The 21176-nt window shown below is 34.0% G+C and overlaps 1 pseudogene; it reads right to left on the bottom strand.

Moving 5' to 3' along the window:
• Positions 1–11889: 11889 nt before the first annotated feature.
• LOC130947514 (TMV resistance protein N-like) lies at positions 11890–19124 on the bottom strand (annotated as a pseudogene).
• Between the last annotated feature and the right edge of the window lie 2052 nt (positions 19125–21176).

The following is a 21176-nucleotide window of genomic DNA, read 5'->3' as shown; positions in this document are numbered from 1 at the left end:
TGATCCTACCTTGACCCTAACCCCATTACAACCTAGATGAAAGACCTCATGATGAATGTATGCACGCATGGAATAAGTGTTGATTGTTAGAAGAAAATCAGATTTTGGAAAGCATGACTAGAAGAGAATTGAGTGGATTAACCCTTAAACACTTGAGCGAATAGAGCGGATACACATCCGGTGAGGGTTCAAAAGTTCAATCACATGGGTTCACCCATATTATCTATATTCTTGCAAGTTTGAACTCCTTTTGATAATTCAATACAATTGTGGTTTGGACTTAATTCCTATTGCCTAGCCCTTGTGCCTACGCATGTCTCTTGAGAATTGATTTGTTTGAACTAAACATTTCCAATTGCTTTAGGTAGTTGCATTTAGATAGGACTCATATAGTTTAGTTGCATTCAATAAATGTCATAACCCTTAGTTCCTTTTTATTTTAGCATGAGGACATGCTAAGGTTTAAGTGTGGGGAGGTTGACAAACCCCAATTTGACGGTTTGTTTTGCATTGAATTTAGAGTATTTTGATAACCTTTTGTCACAATCAGCCTAGGAATTAGCATGGTTTTGTTATCTATCCCATATTTGTGCTTAAGTGTAAAAACATGCTTTTTAAGCCTTATTTTGATGAATTCTAGTTTCTCTTTGATTCCATAAGATGCCTTGATGTGTTTGCTAGTAATCTCAGGTTGAAATAGGCTAGGCATGGATCGAAGGAAGCAAGGAAGAAAGCATGCAAGTGGAGAGAAGCACGAAAAGCCAAAGAATTGATCTAGGCCATGCACGCGCACGCGCACAAGGCGCTCGCGCGCACATTGCGAAACAGGCCAAGGACGCGCACGCGTACCGTGCGCGCACGCGTTGATGAGGGCACATGACCTCACTAATGCAACACGTGCCTGGCGATTTGAGAGGGTTTCTAAACCCATTTTGGCGCCAAATGCTAAGGAAGAGGAATATAAGGATGGAGGATTAAGGGGAAGGCATCAAGGAATCAATTAGGCAATTTTACACACACATTAGGATTAGTTTAGAAGTAGTTTCTAGAGAGAGAAGCTCTCACTTCTCTCTAGGATTAGGATTAGTCCTTAGATCTAGGTTTTAATCTTTGCTTTCTTCTACTTCTATCCTCTTAATTCCTTGTTGTTACATTGATCTTCCTCTATTTTTTTTGTTGTAATTTCCTTTATGTTGTTCTTATACTTTGTTGTAGATCCACTTTTGTTCCTTCCTTTCTCTTTCAATTGAATTCAAAGTAAATCATAATAATTGTGTTTCTTTTGATTGTGTTGTTAATTCCTTTCAATAATTGTTGTTAGATTTTGCTCTTGTTGTTGATTTACTATGTTTCCCTTTTATGCTTACCAAGTGTTTGATGAAATGCTTGGTTGGATTTTAGTGTAGCTTTTGTTCCTCTTGGTCTAGGTATAGTAATTAGTGACTCTTGAGTTATCTAATTCCTTTGTTGATTGATAATTAGAAGTTGCTAATTGATTTGAATGCCTCTAAAGCTAGTCTTCCCTTTAGGAGTTGATTAGGACTTGAGGAATCAAATTGATTCATCCACTTGACTTTCCTCCATGGTTAGAGGTTAACTAAGTAGGAGCAATATACAACTCTCATCACCATTGAGAAGGATAACTAGGATAGGATTTCTAGTTCTCATATCTTGCCAAGAGTTTTATAGTTATTAGTTTACTTTCATTGCCATTTACTTTCATGCCTCTTATCAAAACCCCAAAACAACTCAAACCAATAACAAGACACTTTATTGTAATTCCTAGGGAGAACGACCCGAGGTCCAATACTTCGGTTTATAAATTTTAGGGGTTTGTACTAGTGACAAACAACTTTTTGTATGAAAGGATTTTTGTTTGGTTTAGAAACTATACTTTACAACGAGAATTCATTAGTGAAATTCTAACCCGTCAAGAATCCAATCGTCAATGAACAAGTGTTCATATTGCATGGCTTCTGTTGATGTGATATCGTTGTAACAGACTAACAGGTATGGAAGTGTGTTTTTGTCACAACAAAATTATGCTGAGGAAATATTGCAACCAGCAAAAATGCAGGATGCTAATCTAATGGCCACACCGATGGTTGCCACGAGACCAGATTTTATATACTTCGTAAATAGAATTTTGCAATTCATGCATAATCCAACATTACAACAATAGAAGGCTGTCAAATGAGTGCTGAGGTTTTTAAAAAGTACAATTGATCATGGAATTATTTTCAATTACTAATTATTGTTTGTTGGCTTTTGCTGATGCAGATTGGAAAAGTGACCTAGATGGTCGCAAATTAATCATGGGGTACTACATATACATGGCTATAATCTGGTGTCATGGAGGTGTCTCAAACAAAGCAAAGTTATTACAGAGCCATGGCATCTGCTCAATTAGAAATGACCTCCATCTAACAGTTGTTGGTAGAGTTAAATGTGAAGTAACAGCTGTTGGTCGAGTTGAATGTGAAGTAATCGAGTGACAACCGGAGTGCATGTCTTTTAGCTCAGAATCTAGTTCTACACAGTAGATGCAAGCATATGAAACTCGATCTTTATAGTTTAAGGGAGCATGTTAATAACAAGGAACTATTTGTGAGTGATCTCTTAATGAAACCCTTGTCCATAAAACTATTTGACGAGGGTGTGTTAAGGGAATAAGTGAGAAGGGTAAAGGTTGTTGGTTTTCACACTAATGCCTACCTACCTTTTCTCTTTTTGAATGTGTATAAATTCACCAGAAATTATTTTTCTTATGGATGCAGGGATGGTGTATTGGCCGGATATTGGCCAAGGAGGGGTATTGCTGAAGTATGGAACCCACGGTCAACACGACGGGGGCGTGGTGTCTGAGCAGGTGGCGACGTGATGGCACTCTTTCAACACGCTGGGGGCGTGCTTCCTGCGACGTGGTGGCACTCCTTTACCACGCCAGGGGCGTGCTGACTCACCACGCAGGGGGCATGGTGCCTGGAGACCCGTGAAGCGCAGCAGAGTTTCGCGCGGAGTTCCAATGCTGCTGCTGCACCACGCGAGGGGCGTATTGCAGGCTGCCTGCATGCAGGGGACAGCCCCCTCTCCAGGAACCAGCAAGCTCTCTCCTTCTTCTATATATATGCATTCTTTGTTGCCATTGTTAATGAAATGGCTGCTAAATCAAAGAAATTAGAGAGAAGGAAAGAAGTGTGGGCTGTTTCGATGTATAGGTTTAGGGTGAGAAGAGTGTAGTGAGTAGTAGTCAGCAGTAGTGAATTAAAAGTTTACGGTGAAAAAAACTTAGTTTTAGGGATTTAAAAAAAATGGTACGTAATTATATGGCGCCTTAAGAGCATATTATCAACTATTTGGATCATCCTATTTATGTAAGTTGGCAAATTTTTAATTTTTTTTCTGTATTTAAAGTTTATTTTTTATGTATTTATATTTTTTAATGTATATATATATTTTGTAATGAGAATATTATTTTGTGTATTTTATACATATTTTAACAATATAATAATAGTTTTTATAAAATAAACGTTAGTAATAGCAATAGTATGTAATTTTTTAATAATTTTTTTAAATTTTTGTTGTTATGAATATATTGAAGAATAAAAAAATATTTTGACTTTTTTAACATAAATATGTTGCGTATATTAATAAATTAAATATGTAAAATGTATAAAATAGATTTAATAAATAAATATTATAATAAATAAAAAATTTAAATTTTTAATAAATAAATAAATAAATAGATCAGCTATGTTAAATATTTTAATATAAGATATTAAAATAAATATGTGAATGTTTATTAAAATATTTATAAGGATTATTATTTAATTAATGTAACATATATCTTTGTTGATGCAGCCTAACAGGAATTTGTTGGTGCATAAACTGGATCCGCCACAGACGTGGAATACGATGGTGGAGAACTACTTACGCACCACAGGATTCTACCACGTCTCTAGAATTTGAGTCATAAGAGAATTTCACCCCATGTTAGCTGCTCTGGTTGAAAGGTGGAGGCCGAAAACCCACACCTTTGTATTGTTGGTCGGTGATGTTACAGTGACATTAGAGGATGTCGCTCATATATTCGGCCTACCCATTAATGAAGAGCCTGTCAGTGGATGGACAGATAGTAGTACCGACTTCGTTCAAAGTCAGGGCATAGCAATATTCGGTCGTGAGCCATCAGTCAGTCATAATTCGAAGTCCTATATAAAGTTGGGTTGGGTTCGACGTATCAGAGACGCAGAGCCGTTGGACACTGAGGAGTCCATCAGGAGATACGTCAGATATCAGATCTTCTGTTTGTTAGGGTCGACCCTATTCACTAAGTTAATGCACTCGACAAGGTTCGTTGTCATATGGCCCCATCGATGTCCCTCATCGAATGCCAATACTCAATGTCTGAGTCCAATGGCATCGCACCACCTGGCATATGCCTCGCCTGACTCTTGCAACCTCTTGTAGTTGATATTGTACTCCTCCAACGTTCCTGAATACCCTATGTTGACCACAAGCTTTTGCAAGTGAGGGACTTTAAATGCCCTTAAGAAGTTACTGCCGATGTGCCTTATACAAAACATCCACCATGCTCTTGGAGGTTTCTAATCACCACCGGAACGATTTACTGCTGCACATATTGACTCATGCCGGTCTGAGATCATACCCACACCATCTTTTCTAACAACCTACATTCGCAGATTCCTGAGAAAGAAGTGCCACGCATCAGCTGTCTCCCCTTCCACCAAGGCAAAGGCGATAGGCACAATATTCTGGTTCCCATCTTGTACAACAGCGACTAGAAGTGTACCTTTGTATTTTCCGTATAGGTGTGTGCCGTCAACCTGAACCAGGGGCTTGCAATGCCTGAATGCTCTAATGCATGGATTGAAATTCCAAAATACATGATGAAGTATTTTTACACCTTGCACCTCCTCATTCCCGTTGTACAGTGATCGTGTTTCTATTTGGACAACTGAACCAGGCATCTTCTGCACCATGACCGAGAGCCACCATGGCAAGGCTTGGTAAGAATCCTCCCAACCACTGAAAACTTTGGCTATGGACTTCTACTTTGCCAACCAAGCCTTTTGGTAACTGATGGTATAGTTAAATATTGACTGGACTTCCGCAATTATAGATTTCACCTTGATGGAGGGGTCCGTCTCGACCAATGGCCTTATAGCCTCAGCAACTGTATCCGAGTCCAACTTGGAATGATCTTATGAAATCGTTTCGATCGTGCACGTGTGCCTACCGTTGTGTCTACGTATCTCCCAACAACCTTTTTTTTCGTATTAAGCTGGCTCGGATAAACCAGTCACATCCAAGCCCGTACATCTTGCATTTTGCATAGAACGTCTGTGGCTCAGACTCATACACATCATAATCAACTCCTCTAGATATAGTGAAACTTCTAATTGCTGCGACGATCGAATTTCTAGAACTGTATTCCATTCCAATCTGGAACTCTCCGTCCTCAGGATCAGCAACGCCTACAAAAAGCCGAAATAATTGTTTATTGATCCATCCAAAGTATAAACTAACAAAAACTTATTATTTAGTCAACACGTACCTATGTTTGCATATTCTGGAAACTCAGGGGCATGCATGGCGTCGAGATTCAACTCACGTATAAAAGGTGGAACGTACATCGGTTGACTGCTCGAGGGATGAACCACTACATTCTCTGCTGTTGCCTCAACTCCCACATCACCATCCTCATCTCCGTCGCCGGCTTCATAAGTGGCTTCGAAGTCCTCTTCGCTTTCACTATCCATTCTTTCGTACATTGCAGCTCTATCATCATCTATATCTATATCATTTTGAACCGCTACTGCCTCTACAGCTTCAAACTCAACGTACAACTCAATCTGTGAGTGTCACATTTGAGTCTGCCGATGAATTTGAAACATATTCTGCATACTCACTTCATCAGTGATCGGCATGGTATCAAACTGTATTAGACCACCGAAAACTATAACCGGATTCCGGTATAGAATTCTGCTCACTCTCATTAACGTACCATTCTCCATGCTTTGACAGAGGCCGTTCTGCAGTTTCATTAACGTCATCGTGCATGGAACCACAAACGAAAACGGATTCTGGGACACAAACTTCACTCCCTCATGAGTATTATGTATTATCTCACCGTTGCGATACACCACCAAATTTGCGGTGCTCTCCATTACACTAACAACAGCCCCAAAGAACACTGAAAATACACTCAAATCTTATTCAGTATGCAAAACACTATCGAGCTCTGCCTTATATAGAGGGTTGCACTTAACAGTTAACACGCCCCCACGTGCTGCTTGCCTCAGCCAATCACACTTTGACACGTATCAGAACACCCCCGCGTGCTGACTCAGCACGCCCCCCACGTGCTGCATACTTGGACCAATCAATCTTCGCCACGTCAGCACGCCCCCCCACATCCTGCCCCTCATAGTCAATCAGCCTTAGCCACGTCAGCACGTCCCCTGCATGCTGACTAAGCACGCCCCCCGCGTGCTGCCTACTTGGCTCACCCACACCATGCCACCTAACTTCCACGTCTCCTACCTGATTCAGGCAATATACCCCCTGCGTGTTGTGTTTTCATCTGACACGTCCACCTATGTGTAATACACATAGTGTCTCCATTTTCAACCAATACACCACAATATTTTCCATATCTAAATTATTCGGCCTAAATTCACTGCAGTGTATTATTTCTTTACATAATAATTAAAGCACATACTTCACAGCTTTTTTTTTCTTTTACTCAATCATCTATTTTCATCTTTCTTCTCATATCAATAACGGGGACAAATGAAAGAGAACGAAAACATAAACAGTAACTAGGGCAATTGACACATCATGCCACTAAAATAACCCACCTTGAAATTAATGTGCCACATGGATTTTCAATTAACATCGTTGACGTCTGAGTAATTTTGAAAAATTACATATGGATAATTTTGTTTCATAATTAAAAAATTTGTTTCATTCTTACACATGGATAATTTTGTCAGTTTTTATAACTTATATGGATAAATTTGATAATTTATTTCTATAATAAGTGATGACTAATTTATGCTTGTTTGACTAGTATATATCACGTTGAAATAATATATTTTCTTTGAATTATATGAAAATAGTGATTTTATGTTGTATAATTATTAAAGTGCATGTAAGATGGTTATTTGTATTATTTGATTTAATAATTGAGATCAATTAAGCATAATCATTACCACTGTAAAAAAATAACATTTTCTATTTATAATTATAACTTTCAAAATATTATTTTTTAATCTAAAATTTTTTGAGTATTAATTTGGATATTGTTTATATATACCTGGATAGAACTTTCTGTAGGTAGTTCTATAAATTGTTCCTTATTGCTTATAATTAACAATGTTGAATGGATAGGTACGTCCCAATTCCCATGCTTTAATTGTTGGCACTGAAAACATTAACGATGGTTTCTACTTTGGAAACAACCGTCCAAATATTGTTTCAAACACACTGTTCGAACTCACAGAAGTTTTCAAAATCATTGCTACAATGGCATCCTTCAAGAAGAGGATGATGATAACATCAAAACTATAGCTATATGTTATAGAAATAATTCAAGTGGGGTGAATGATAACATCATTATGACACTACTATAACTATAGCTATGTGTTATAGAAATAATGCTATTTGATGTATAAGTGACGCATCTCTTATTTTAAGACTTGGTTAGTATGAATCAGAGATCAGAGAAATGTTATTAGAATGAGAAATAGGGACACCATCAACTTTTTTGGTCTTCTTCCTCTCTTCCTCATTTCTTGTTCTTAATTTAATTTTGTTTGATTTTATTTATTTACTGGTAGGATGTGCCTAATTTTTTGAGATGGAAGAAGATTGCATTGTGTGTAATTCATGGTAATAATTAATTGGTGTGTTTTTTTATATTATTTTTTTATTTTAAATAATAAATTAGACTTTTAGATATCTGAAAAATATATAATAAAATTTGTAGAGAAATATGAGAGTCAAATTTTTTAAATTCATAAATCGGAGAGTCAAATTTATATTAAAATAATTTTTTTCATCACAAAGTAAATCAGAAGGTCCAATTTGCACATTTAAAATTTTTTTGATACTATATAAATATGATGGTGAAATTTATATGTTTAAAAAATTTAAAATAAAAAAATAAATCTGTCTTTTAGATTTATATTTTAAAAAAAAAAATATAAGTCACAATTTTGAATTTTAGATTTGTACTCTCTACATAAAAAAAAACACATCAAGTCTCCATATTATATTATTTGAAAACACTATTAAAAATCCAACACCAAAATTAAAAAGCCCTATAATCTCTAGGTTAAAAAAATAAAAAACGCTCAACTTATCCACACTAATAAATAACAATATCATATTTGTAGGGGTGGCAAACGAGTCTAAACTCGTCGGATCGACCCGCATAACCTGCCAAAAAAGACGAACCGGATTAAAAAATTGGGACCGCCCAAATAGCAAAAGTTCGTCTAACCCGCACCGCTTAAATGGCGGATTTTGGCGGGGCGGGGCGGGCTTCCTCGCCGGGTTTAGTTTTTTTTTTGTGAGGGAGTATTTTTTTAATTTTTTTTACCAAAACCTAACTTCCCCCCAACCTAACTTACAAGAGTATGAAGATAAAAATTGAGTGTTTTAGATTATGTTTATATTACTTTGAAGACAATATTTATAATTATGTTTGGATTATGTTTATTTTGTTTTGAAGAGAATATTTATACTTATATTTTGGATGAAAACTTGGTTTATAATTGTATTTATTAGATATTTTATAATTACAAAAACTTTAATATTTGTAAATATAAAAAATATAATTTTCATACTTTTAGAAATTATAAATTTATTAATATTGTGAAATTATATATATTATTTAGTAGTTAATAATAAAAAAAAGAGCTTTGACGGGTTTAGCCCGCCAATCCGCAGTTAAGCAAAATAAGACAGACTTCTGACGGAACGGAGCGAATTTTCCCACTTACCATCCTACATATTTGTCCATTTCAAAAAAAATTAGTCTTAGTATTCTGTTTCTTTTCTTAAAACAGCCGTATTTTGTTTTTTTAATTTATAGACATCTTTCCTTTTCAACGCTATCAAGGTCCAGCTTTTAGAAAAATAAATACACATCGGATAGAAGCAGCCCTGTGCCCATTGGATCTTCTATTTTTCGAAAAAAAAAATCTTGAATTTTGATAAAATAAATAATAAAAAAAAAGAGACGAGTATGAAAAGGCATAGCAGAAACGGAATCAATAGAAAAAAGAATTTTTTTATTAAACTTCTAAAAAATTTATTTTTAGTAACTTAGATCATTAAAAAAAAAATTTATTAGACCTTTAAATAATTTGTCCTTCACAACCTAAATTAAAAGACAAAAAATTAAAAAAACTAATATTAAAGAATTAGCTTAAGTTAGATTTTTCAAATTTCTTCGTACAACAAGCAAAGCAAATTATTTAGGGATGACAAACGGGTCTAAACTTGTCGAGCCGACCCGCATAATTTGTTAAAAAAGACGGGCTGGACTAAAAAATTGAGACCGCCAAAGAACAAAAACTCGCCTAATCCGCACCGCTTAAATCGCGGGCTTTTGCGTGCCTTGACGGTGCGGGGGACTTTCCCGCCGGACTTAGTTTTTTTGGCAAAAGGGTATTTTTGTAATTTTTTAGCCAAAACTCAACTTCTTCCAACCCAACTTACAAGAGTATGAAAATAAAAATTGAGTGTTTTGGATTATGTTTATGTTGCTTTAGAGACAATATTTATAATTATATTTTGAATTATATTTATTTTGCTTTGAAGACAATATTTATAATTACAAAGACTTTAATGTTTATGAATATAAAAAATATAATTTTTTATGCCTTTAGAAATTATAAATTTATTAACATGGTTGTGAAATTATATATATTATTTAGTTGTTAATAATAAAAAAAAGAAAGAATAGCTTTGGTGGGTTTAGCCTGCTAGCCCACTAGCCCGCAATTAGACGAATATGATGGAATTCTAAGATCGTCTCACTAAACGGAACAGAAAGCCTGCCAAAAGACAGATTTTTAGCGGAGTGGGACGGACTTCCTCACTTGCCACCTCTAAAATCATTCACCCCATTTGAATACACATTAAAAAAACGTGCATAATAGTAATCATAAAATTTCTTCATAAAAAATCAACTTGTTATATGATCTTTTTTCCGCTTTATTTTACTTTATTTTTTTTCTCGTAAAGCATGAATAGATCATCTGTATATATATAAAGAGATCAACATTTTGTCCCTCTTTTATGTGATACTACCATAGATTTTTGGCAGTTTCATATTTGTTAATTTCCTTTGTACAATGTTATGCGTTATCATCATGTGAGAACTACCTCAATCCATCTTGAACGAGAAGGACTATTATTGCATGTCTACGTTGCTTAATTGTGTTTTATGTAAAAGCTTCAATTTGCTCCTTTGTGAATCTATTTCATATCAACTATGTTAAGTATAAATTAAAATTATATATTGAAAATAAATTAAATCATATATGTATTTATACACAAATACATAGATAATTAATTTTAGTAACTGATTTTAGTGTACAAATAGTATTTTTAATTTTCCTATTCAATTGCCCCAAATTTTTAGGATATATATTTTCTTTTTTGTCTAGTGAAAGCAAACAGTCATTGGATTAAAAGTTTGTATACATTTCAATAATTAAAAAAAAAGTGAATTGTTTAATTATTTCCTAACATCGAACTTATAATTCATTTTAGAATTTAATTTTGATGCACTGTGTAAAGTAGTTTTACATATGCATCCAATTATGTAACGATACATCAGAAAAAATAACTACCTTTTATATTGACCATGTGATTGCACGATTGTGTAAACCATTAGTACATCAAAATTAAACTCAAATTTAACAAATACTTTTCTTTGAATCAGCAGGTCATTCAAGGAGCAAAGTGCTCATATTACCCTGCTAGTTACCAGATGTCCGGGAAAGAGCTCAATAGAGTAGGTCAGTGCAGTGCCTCTATAGTTCTATTTTCCTGTCAATTATTCATTTATTTATTTTAGGAAAAACTACCAAAAGTACCCATGAAGTTTATAGACGCTAACAAAAGTACCCATAAACTAAGGAAATTAACGATGTACCTATGGAAGATGAGTTCCGTATGACAAAAGTATCCAAACCCTAATTTTTTGTTGATTTTTTTAATAAAATTCCCAAACTATCCCCACCCTCAATCTCAACTCACTTTTTTAATCTTCCATAACTCAACATGCACCTTTAAAATTTGCCATGGAGTTCAAAACTACTCCTACAACAGATGAAATGAATTTTTTATGGTGAAAATTTTGGATAATAATGCAACAGAGGATTGCAGCGCCGAGATTAACAAAAGAATCAATCAATACCGATGAAGAATCAGAGAAAGAATCATAAAGGAATAGTTTTTAATCGTTTCATTTGTTTTTTCCTTTTTTTCTTAATTTGAGAGCTTTCTTTGTGTGAAGGGATTGGCAAAAAAAATAGAAAAGAGTTCACCATACTAAATTTATCTGCTTGGAATCGGTCGAAGTCCTCTATCACCACCACCATTGATTTTGGCCTGGTCTATTATAAGAGTAGTTTTGGACTCCATGACAAAGGTTTTAAAGGTACAAGTTAGGTTATGGAAGGTTGAAAAAGTGGGTTGAGGTTGAGAGGGAGGGTAGTTTTGAAATTTTATTAAAAATTAACAAAAAAATTAGAGTTTGGATACTTTTGTCATACGAAACCTATCTTCCATGGGTACATAACTCCTCTAGAAAGTTTACATTCTAAAGAATGGGTTGTGATAACATATTGTCAAAACATAGTGAACATAAAATGAAAAGACACCACATCCAATTCAAAACCTTAAAGTGTCAAGTTAAAGTGTCAGGTTAATGGGTCTCTCATCTTATAAACTCCTCACTCTTCCATGCTTTCTTTAATGTGGGACTAACTTCAATACTCCTCACACTTGCAACATTAACAGATAGTTGGAGTGGTTTACCTTTCTCAAATGTATGCCAGCTAAAGCTCCTCATTTTAGATTTATAGTGAAAGCTCCAATTCTCACTATATATATCAAGGAATGATTAAGAATTCTATTTTTCATCATCTATTACATTTTTAACAGTTATTTTAACACCATTGCTGTTGAGATGATGTCAATGAATCCAAGCATACCGCAGAACTTCTTAACAGAGTAGGCAGGACAAGTATCCATTTTTTAAGTTTGACAGAGCACATGTGAGCAAGGAGAAAGCAATAAGTATCCAATCGGCACTGGAATCTGAAGCTGACAACACAAAATAATTTCATTAATGACGAGCATAGAAAATATTACAATATATCTAGCCAAGCCTCAACACAAGTATCAAACACCAGAATATAAATTGGAATCAACAATGAATTATCAATGTTATCCTGGCAGGATCAAATTGACCACTTTCAAGGTTAATTGATACATGTCATGCAGGAAAACTATTTTTTGGAAAATGCATCAAATTTCTTTCTCTTTTTTTTCCGTTATCTTTTATTTATTTATTTATTTTGGTTTTTGGGATTGTTTTAAACGAGGAATTTCTTAGCAGCTAAATTGGGCAATAAAACAAGGCTTTAATACAAATGGAATCTAATGATCGAAACTAAAATACCAAATAGCATAACTATTCATAATTTTATTAGGTATAACCTAGTATGATAAAAGAATAGAACAAAGTAGACGAAATTGAAGATTAAGCTATTTTATAAAAAAAAAACAAAACGTAAATATGATGAAACATTGAATTAAGCATGATAAATAATTCAAGAACTTTATTGGCAATCAGAAAATATCAGTGCCATATATTGGTGATAGCTTCACTTCATTTACATCATGTGTCCTCCAAAGATTGTGACCTATATTCTATTATCGACATCAAAATTCAAAATGCAGGTAATAAAAAATGTGTGGTTAAAAAAAATGAGCTACTAATCAAACATTAGTAGTCAAAGTTCTAAAGCAGATAGAAATAAAGAAACATAACCTAATCATAATAAAGACAGCTTGGAAACTTACAAGAATTGAAACTAAGTTGACATTGGTACTCCCCAATCCATGGCCTGCAGATTTTCTCCTTCCCACTATAATGAATCTGAAAATCTGAATGTTTCTAGTTATGCTTGCAAATCTCATGATATGCGGCAGCAACGAAAAATTCAAAACATTGCCAAGCTCAAGTGTTTCCCTCCAAGTCTCCAACCCATTATTTAAAAATCCCTATAACCTCGATAAATTACACACCCACTTTATACATTTGTCCCATAATATTCAAACTAAAATAAAAAAAAAGAAAAGCCATCACAGACAAACTCAAATACAACCTCCAAATGCTCACCTTACAAAAGAATTGTTGTTGGGAAGAAGAATAGTGTCCTATGCTATGGCAGCAGGCACTTCCTCTTCCTCTGAGAAGGAGAACAATGTAAGATGATGTCCATGTGCAGTTCAAAGTTGCTTTTTTCTTTTCTTTTTTCTGTTTCAGATTTTTCTTTTCTTGAAATCTTGAATGTCTTGCTTACACACCCAACGTGCTCCGGATCTTTGTACTAGGATATTATAATCGGGATTACTGGGAAATAACATTTGGAAGAGATTCTCTTGGCATAATAGGCTACTAAAACAGTAACCAGTCAAGTAGACAATAAACAAATGCGGAGAAACTCTACCGAAAAACACCTGAAATAAACTCCGGTTGATGAATTCTTGACCGTTGCAGATTACTAAAGGCCGTAGTTTATTGCGTGTTGGACCATGTAATAGGAAGCAGAGAGCAAGTGCGATGGTTTCAGTTGAAGGACAATTATGTAGGAATGGGACTGATACAGCATTACCTTGTTCCTGATGGTCAAACCATGCCGGAATTTCCTCCTTTGGGATCAACACTTGAAAGAAGTCTTCACAATCTTGTCTAGCTGATTCTACAAAGACACGACACATCTTTGATATAACATCATTGACATAAGATGCATCTAGTGATGTACAACATGATGCATCTAATTCTCTTAGACTTGATGGAAGCTCTGGCAAAACCTCCAGATTCTGGCAAAGATATAGCTGCAGACATGTAAGCCGGGGAAGTTCATGGATACTTAATGGAACCCTTGCAAATTGATTCGACGATAAGCGGCCGAGACTGTAGTAAAGGGCTGATTCTGCAGGAAAACATCCCCATAATTTCAGACTGCTCAAAGAGGTCAGACCAGACACAGAACATAAAACTCCAACAATATTTGGAACACTTCTAAGCTTGCTATATCCACTTATGTCCAACTCAGACAAGCCAACCAAATTCCCTAGCGTTGTGGGTAGCTCTTCTATGCCTGTAGCACCCAAATTAAGAATCGATAACTGTTTCATGCACTTCCCAAATTCTGGGAGCTTTCTCAAACTGCCGCACATCGATAGATCTAGTTCCTTGAGTGAACTCATCTCCATTTTATCTCCAAGTGTTTCCAGATTGCTACAACTCTGTAAGTTCAATATAACAATGCCCTTGTGGTGTAGGAGAGATGGGTGAATATCATTCAGATTTCCACAAGCCTTAAGATCAAGTGATTGCAGATTGGGAGTCCCAGAAAGATCCGGAGTTTGCTTCAGATTGGAGCACCATGACAGATTTAAGTACTTTAACTTTTCTAGAAGCTGAACAATGCAAAGAATATCAGAGAATTACTATTTTTATTGTAAATGTTCATGTAATATCTTTTGATAGAGCTCTTGATGAAAAAGTCTACCTTTTTTCCCTTCCATGGCATTACAATGCTGCTCCGACACAAATCAATTTCAACAAGTTCATAGTGTTGATCCGTAAGGGGCAGAGTTTCCATTGGACAACCTCTCCATTGCAAAACTCTTAAGGAACTTGGAATATTGTTTAGAATGGGAGCTTTCACATCATCTAAAATGAGGAGCTTTAGCTGGCATATATTTGAGAAAGATAAATCTCTCCAACGCACGCAGTCTTATAAAGTACCATACCATGTAGAACGATGCTATGTGTTGTTTTACTTTCCTATACAAAAAACCAATGGAAACATTTATCAAATTCATGTCTTAATTCCATAAATTTTTTAATTGTGGAAGAAACCAGCACTTACTTTGTGTTGTTTGAGTACAAGATCGATATCATCTTCACACCACAACCTGCTACGCTTGCTACGATTATCTGGAGACTCTTGAATTACAATAAATTTCCCCATTTCTTCAAGCAAATCATGCATCCCCACTGTAACCTCCCCAAAGATATTCTGCCCTAATGTGATCAATGATCTATTAATCAAAATATCAATACCAATTTCAGCATCATGACCACATCCTTCTAATATCTTTGTTACATAATCTTTTTCATGTCCTTTAAAGAAACAAGCAATTTCTAGAAAAATGTCCTTTTCCTTAGAACCTAAACCATCATAGCTTATTTTCAGTACATCAATAATTTCAGAATGTGAAGGATTTTTTATTTTTTCAATAGCACTGTGCCAAACCTTAATGGATCTACCATAAAGATGGGAACCCAGTAGTTTAAGTGCCAATGGAAGACCACTACTGTATGTAACCACTTCTTTGGACAAATCCAAAAACCCTTCTGTAGGTTTTGGCAGTTTAAAAGCTTTCAAACAGAAGAGGTTAAAGGCTTCACTTTCTAGTAACCCTTCAACCTTATAAGTTTCATGCACCTCTTGTTCCATTAGCAGATGTATATCTCTAGTTGTGATTATTATTCTGCTTCCAGGACCAAACCAATCTTGCTTCCCAGCCAAATTCTCTAGTTGCTTTTCATGATTTACATCATCAAGAACAAGAAGAACCTTTTTGTGATGTAAAGAGTTTTGAATTATTGTACGCCCATCATATTCACTATAAACAGCAGTTGAACTAATATTCATTTGGTCAAGAAGTTGTTTTTGCATGTGAGCAATATCTTTTTTCTCACATTGATTCCTTACGTCGGCAAGAAAGCAAGTAACTTCAAATCTACTTCGAATGGTTTCGAAGACCGCTCTAGCAATAGTTGTCTTACCCATCCCACCCATTCCCCATATGCCTATATAGCGAACATCATTCAATCCAAGGCCTATTTGACTAATCACTTGGTTCACTCTTGAATTAATCCCCACAAGATTCTTCATTGAAGATGGCAACTTTGGAATCAATATTTCATGTATATGTTTAGAAATGCTTTCCACAAGTGCTGCCTCATTCCTATTCAGGGAAAGATATTTCTTTGTAAGTCTAGCAAGATACAGAACCAAAATAAAGCAACAACTTTTTATTTATAGTAAGAGAAAGATAGACAATGCAAACTACAAAGAAGTTTTCACGAGTCCAATTAAGGGTGTGTTTGGGATTCACGTTGAGGAAGAGAGAAGTTCGTTTGAGCGTCTTGAACGTTCCACTTTTATGTTTGGCAATCTTTTAGAACTCTCAACCTAGAAGTGCTTATACCTCTAAACGTACGTTTATCAGAAGCAAAAATTTTTAGCTTATGCGTTCACATTGGAAAAGTTTGGTTATCATTAAGAAATTAGATGAGATTTTTTTTCCTTTTTTACCAACTTTATCCTTTGTTTTCTTCTATAAAAAAAATGCAAGTAACCATATAACTTTTACAACAGTTCTTTATGTATGTTTTTCGTTCCAATTTTTTTTCATGCAAATTTATTTCAATCACGGTCCAGATAAAAAAATTTATTATTTTTTATTTATATAAATTTTTTTTTCTATTCTTTATTGTACTATATTTATGTTGTGTATAAATTTTTTTATTTTTTATTTGATTTTATTCGTATGAATTTTATTTACTTTTTATTATATTTTTTTATATAATATATGTTGTTGATCGTAATTATTATATACGATGTTTGCAAGTTTTTTTTCGTTTTTATTGTACTTCTGACTGTACTTTATTTTCGTCTTTATTATATACTAATTATAAGTAACAAAAGAGTCATAAATAATAAAAATTTATAGTCTAAAATGATACTAAATTAAAGAGTACTAACGGTACTAAAAAATTTATAGAACATTTTCTTTTTCTTTGACATTATAAAATGTATAATACTATCTTTCATATTTTTATTTTTTATTGTATTTATTTTATTTATATGATAAATATTTTTTATATTATTTTTTTAATGTTCTGTTTTTTCATGTATATTATTATTTTTAATTGTTTTTTAGTTCATATGAATTTTTTTTATTATATGAATTTTTTATGATATCTCGTATTATTTTTTATGTATTTTATTAGTGTTTTATCATGTCTCTTAATAAGATCTATTCAAATATCTAAAGTAAAATAATAGAATAATATAAAAAATTATTTAAATTGATGTCTCTTTTAGTAATTTTTCATCTAAAAGTGATTTTGAGTAGTATAATCCAAACAACATTTATTTTACTATAATCCATTTTGATATAAAGATTGCCAAACATAAATCACGTTAACACAAACTTACTTTTCATCAAAAGCAAGTTTGCAAAATCAATTTTATACAAACTATAGTTTGCAAACTGTAATCCAAACACACATTACAAGTGGTGTTGTTCTTCGCTCATATTACCAAACTGAGCTTCACCTTATTATCCAAAATTACCCGAGTTTTACTCAGGAAAAATGAAGTTATAACGAAAGAAATGCTTAAATTAAATTATTTTTTGAAAATATCATCGTAATTCTATGTACATTATATTGTTACACATTTTTAATTCTTTATATTTGATTTCCTTAAATAACCTCTATTAAATGTAACTTTTATGTTATGTTCTCAAATCCTAAAATTCAAACTTGTTATCAAAGCTTTAGAAGGGAACAAAAAAAAAAAAAACAACCTGTAGTCAATAATTTGCACAAAAATTAAGTAAAAAAGATGATCAAGGAAAAAGTAAATTACATGTCTGCTAAAATAAATTTGTTGGTTATATATTGACTCAAAATATTTTATCACTTAGATTTTTCCTTTACAATCTGTAAGTACACAAAACCTTTTAGTTCATATGTGCATCACTCGAATATATTTTATAAGAAAAAACTTAGTATAAAAAACAGTATTGAAGTATTGGGGGAAAAAACAGCTGATTCCAAGAATTTCTATTAAAGAATAATTTATCTAAACCATCAAAAGTTTCTCCAATAGATAGTAAAACTTTTTTTCCCCCAGATTTATTACATATTACATTAAACATATTACACAAAAATTAGTATTTAATTAAGACTGTTCAGGAGAGAGCATTTTCACATCACAAAACAAAAACTTGGAACATGTATAGCACATCATAATTTGACTACAACAACAAAACAAGAAGTGAAGGATTCCTTAGCTTACTGATTTTTGGTGTGCCAACCAGAATAAGCAGTAACTTGTGTTAACGCCTGTCTCCATCTTTTAACGTTCTCACTCTCTTCTCCGAATCTGTGTTGGTGTTTCCTGAAAGCATCTTGGAAGGTTCCTTTCTGGTGCCTCACATCAGAAGGGTCCACGCCGTAGAACACCGGCACGACGTGTTGGGGAAGGTCGTTGTTGCAGTGAAGGATCTTGCAGAGCTCATCCAAGCACCATGTGGAGGAAGCGTAGTTGGGTGAGAGGACTATGACTGCAAACATAGACTCTTCAATTGCTGTGAGGAGTTCATCTGAAATAAGATCGCCTTTGCGAAGGTTGTTGTCATCGATGTAGGTTGTGATTCCGTTCCTGTTTAGGGCCAGTGCGAGTGTCCTCTCCTCTGAAACTCAAGAACACGTGATAGGTGTATGATCTTTGTGGTGGGATCATTGAAGTAGAATAAGAGGCGGATGCCATATGTTACAATATTCAACAACTGGATCTATGCGCAGTGCACACAAGAGACAAGACTAAAGAGTGGATAAGAGAAAGCGCGCCAGAGTTTGTTAGTGTAAGGCTGGGTTTTGGCGTAGCTGTACACCAAGGTTGAGCCGATCAATTGGGAACGGTGTAGTTGCTTATTGGGTTCCGTAACTTAGATGTGTCATATACTCATGCTCCAAAGAAAAAATACCATGAGACAATGAAAATATAAATAATATGTATTGTGATAAGATCTTATGTGATGTCTATTTCTAATGTAGCTTGGTTTATCAAGGATTATTTTATTTATTGTAGTTTGAAAAATGTCATCATATGCACTTATAAATAGAAGCTCAAGCATCTGAATAAAAATACACAGCAATAATAAACATTCTTTTCTTTCTTTTTATACTATTAATATCTTTTTTTATATTTCTTTATTTTATATTTGCTACTTTTTTCTTATTTATTTATTTAGTTATTTCACAACACGTTATCAGCACAAAACTCTAACAATATCTTAGAAAGACTTCAGGTAACAAATTTTTATTATGTCAAAACTCTTTCATCTTGAATATAATGCTTTTGATATATCTGGAAACAATTATTTATCATTGATACTATATGCTAAAATCCATCTTGATTTAATGGATCTTGGAGATACCATTAAGGCTGAAAATAATATATTACAGAAGGATAAAGCCAAAGCTATGATTTTCCTTCATCGTCATCTTGACGTATGATTGAAAAATGAATATCCCACATTAAAAGATCCTGTAGATCTGTGGAAAGACCTTGAAGAAAGGTACAATCATCAAAAGACGGTGATACCTCCTCAAGCCCAATATGTTAGAGAAAATTTTTTCGACTTTTCATGTCTCGAATGTGCTCCTGCAGTAGCAATCGAGAAAAATGATTTAAAAATATTCTGAACTAATTTCTTGCTTTTTTGTTGTTGAACGCAACAATGAGTTGCTCTTAAAAAATCATGAAGCGCGCCCAGCTGGCGCCGTCCCATTTCCTGAAGCAAATGTGGCAACTTATAACCCCGAAAGAGGTAAATGGCAAGATTTTGATAACAAAAAAAATTATGGAAGGAAAAGAAATTATGTTCACAAGAAAGGATCTCACCTAAAGTGGGATAAAGAAAGAAACAATGGACAAAGTAAATTAATTGAGGATAAATGCTTCCGTTGTGGTAGAAAAGGCCATTGGTCACGTACCTGTCGTACCCCAAGGCACCTAGTTGATCTTTTTCAAGCATCCTTGAAAAGGGATGACAAAGGAAAAGAAACAAATTTTGTTTCAAATAATGAAAATTCCACCACTCATTATGATGTATCTAATTTCTTTAAGGATTTTGAAGGAAATATTGGCTATTTGATCAATGATGGAATAGTTTGATATGTGTATGTGTTTGTTAAGTATTCATGTGAATAATTTTACTGTGAATGTACTTCTACTCATTTTATTATTATTATTATCATTTGTCTTTGAAGAAAAATGGTAAGGACATATTCTGAAGATATTTACCTTGCGGATAGTGTAAGTTCGCACACTATTCTTAAAAGTGATATATATTTTACCCATCTTGTGTCAAAAGAATAATATGTTAATACTATTATTGCCTCAGGCAATGTGATAGAAGGCTCCGGAAGAGCTATAATTTTGTTTCCTGGAGGATGATAAACGAAATTTTGCATGTCGATTTAGAATTCAAAGATGAATATGGTTGCGAGTATAGTCTAATCGACACTTAAATTTCGTACCAAAAAAATCCTACAATCTATAACCAAGAGTACTAGTCTCCCGAGTCGTCCTCCCTTGGAATTGCCAAAGTGTGCATCTTATTGATTAGAAAGTCTTGTTAGGATTCTTTGAAGGTTTTAGCAAAGTAATAGGAAACAAACAATCAATCATTAAAAGACTTGGCTTAGGGTTGGCATTAGAAATTTCTATCCTTATAGTTCCTTCAATGATGACAACAATTAGGCCTTACCTCATTTAGTTATCCCCTAGGTATAGAGGAAAGTCAAATGAGAATAATCAACTTGAGTCACAAGTCCTAACTTCACCTCATGGGAATCTAGCTTTAGTACACTCCAAGTCAATTAGCAATTCCTAATTCCAAATCAACAATTGACACAACTATTCAACTTCTTCTAATGGCCCAAATCCTATGCCAAGTAAGAAATTTCTACTCCATAACTAATGTTGACATTTTATCGAACATTTGATGAGCAAGAATGAAAG

This window comes from Arachis stenosperma, chromosome 9 (genome assembly GCF_014773155.1).
Source record: "Arachis stenosperma cultivar V10309 chromosome 9, arast.V10309.gnm1.PFL2, whole genome shotgun sequence".
Lineage (NCBI taxonomy): Eukaryota > Viridiplantae > Streptophyta > Magnoliopsida > Fabales > Fabaceae > Arachis > Arachis stenosperma.
The sequence above is the reverse complement of the archived record's forward strand: the minus strand, read 5'-3'. Positions and strand labels throughout refer to the sequence as shown.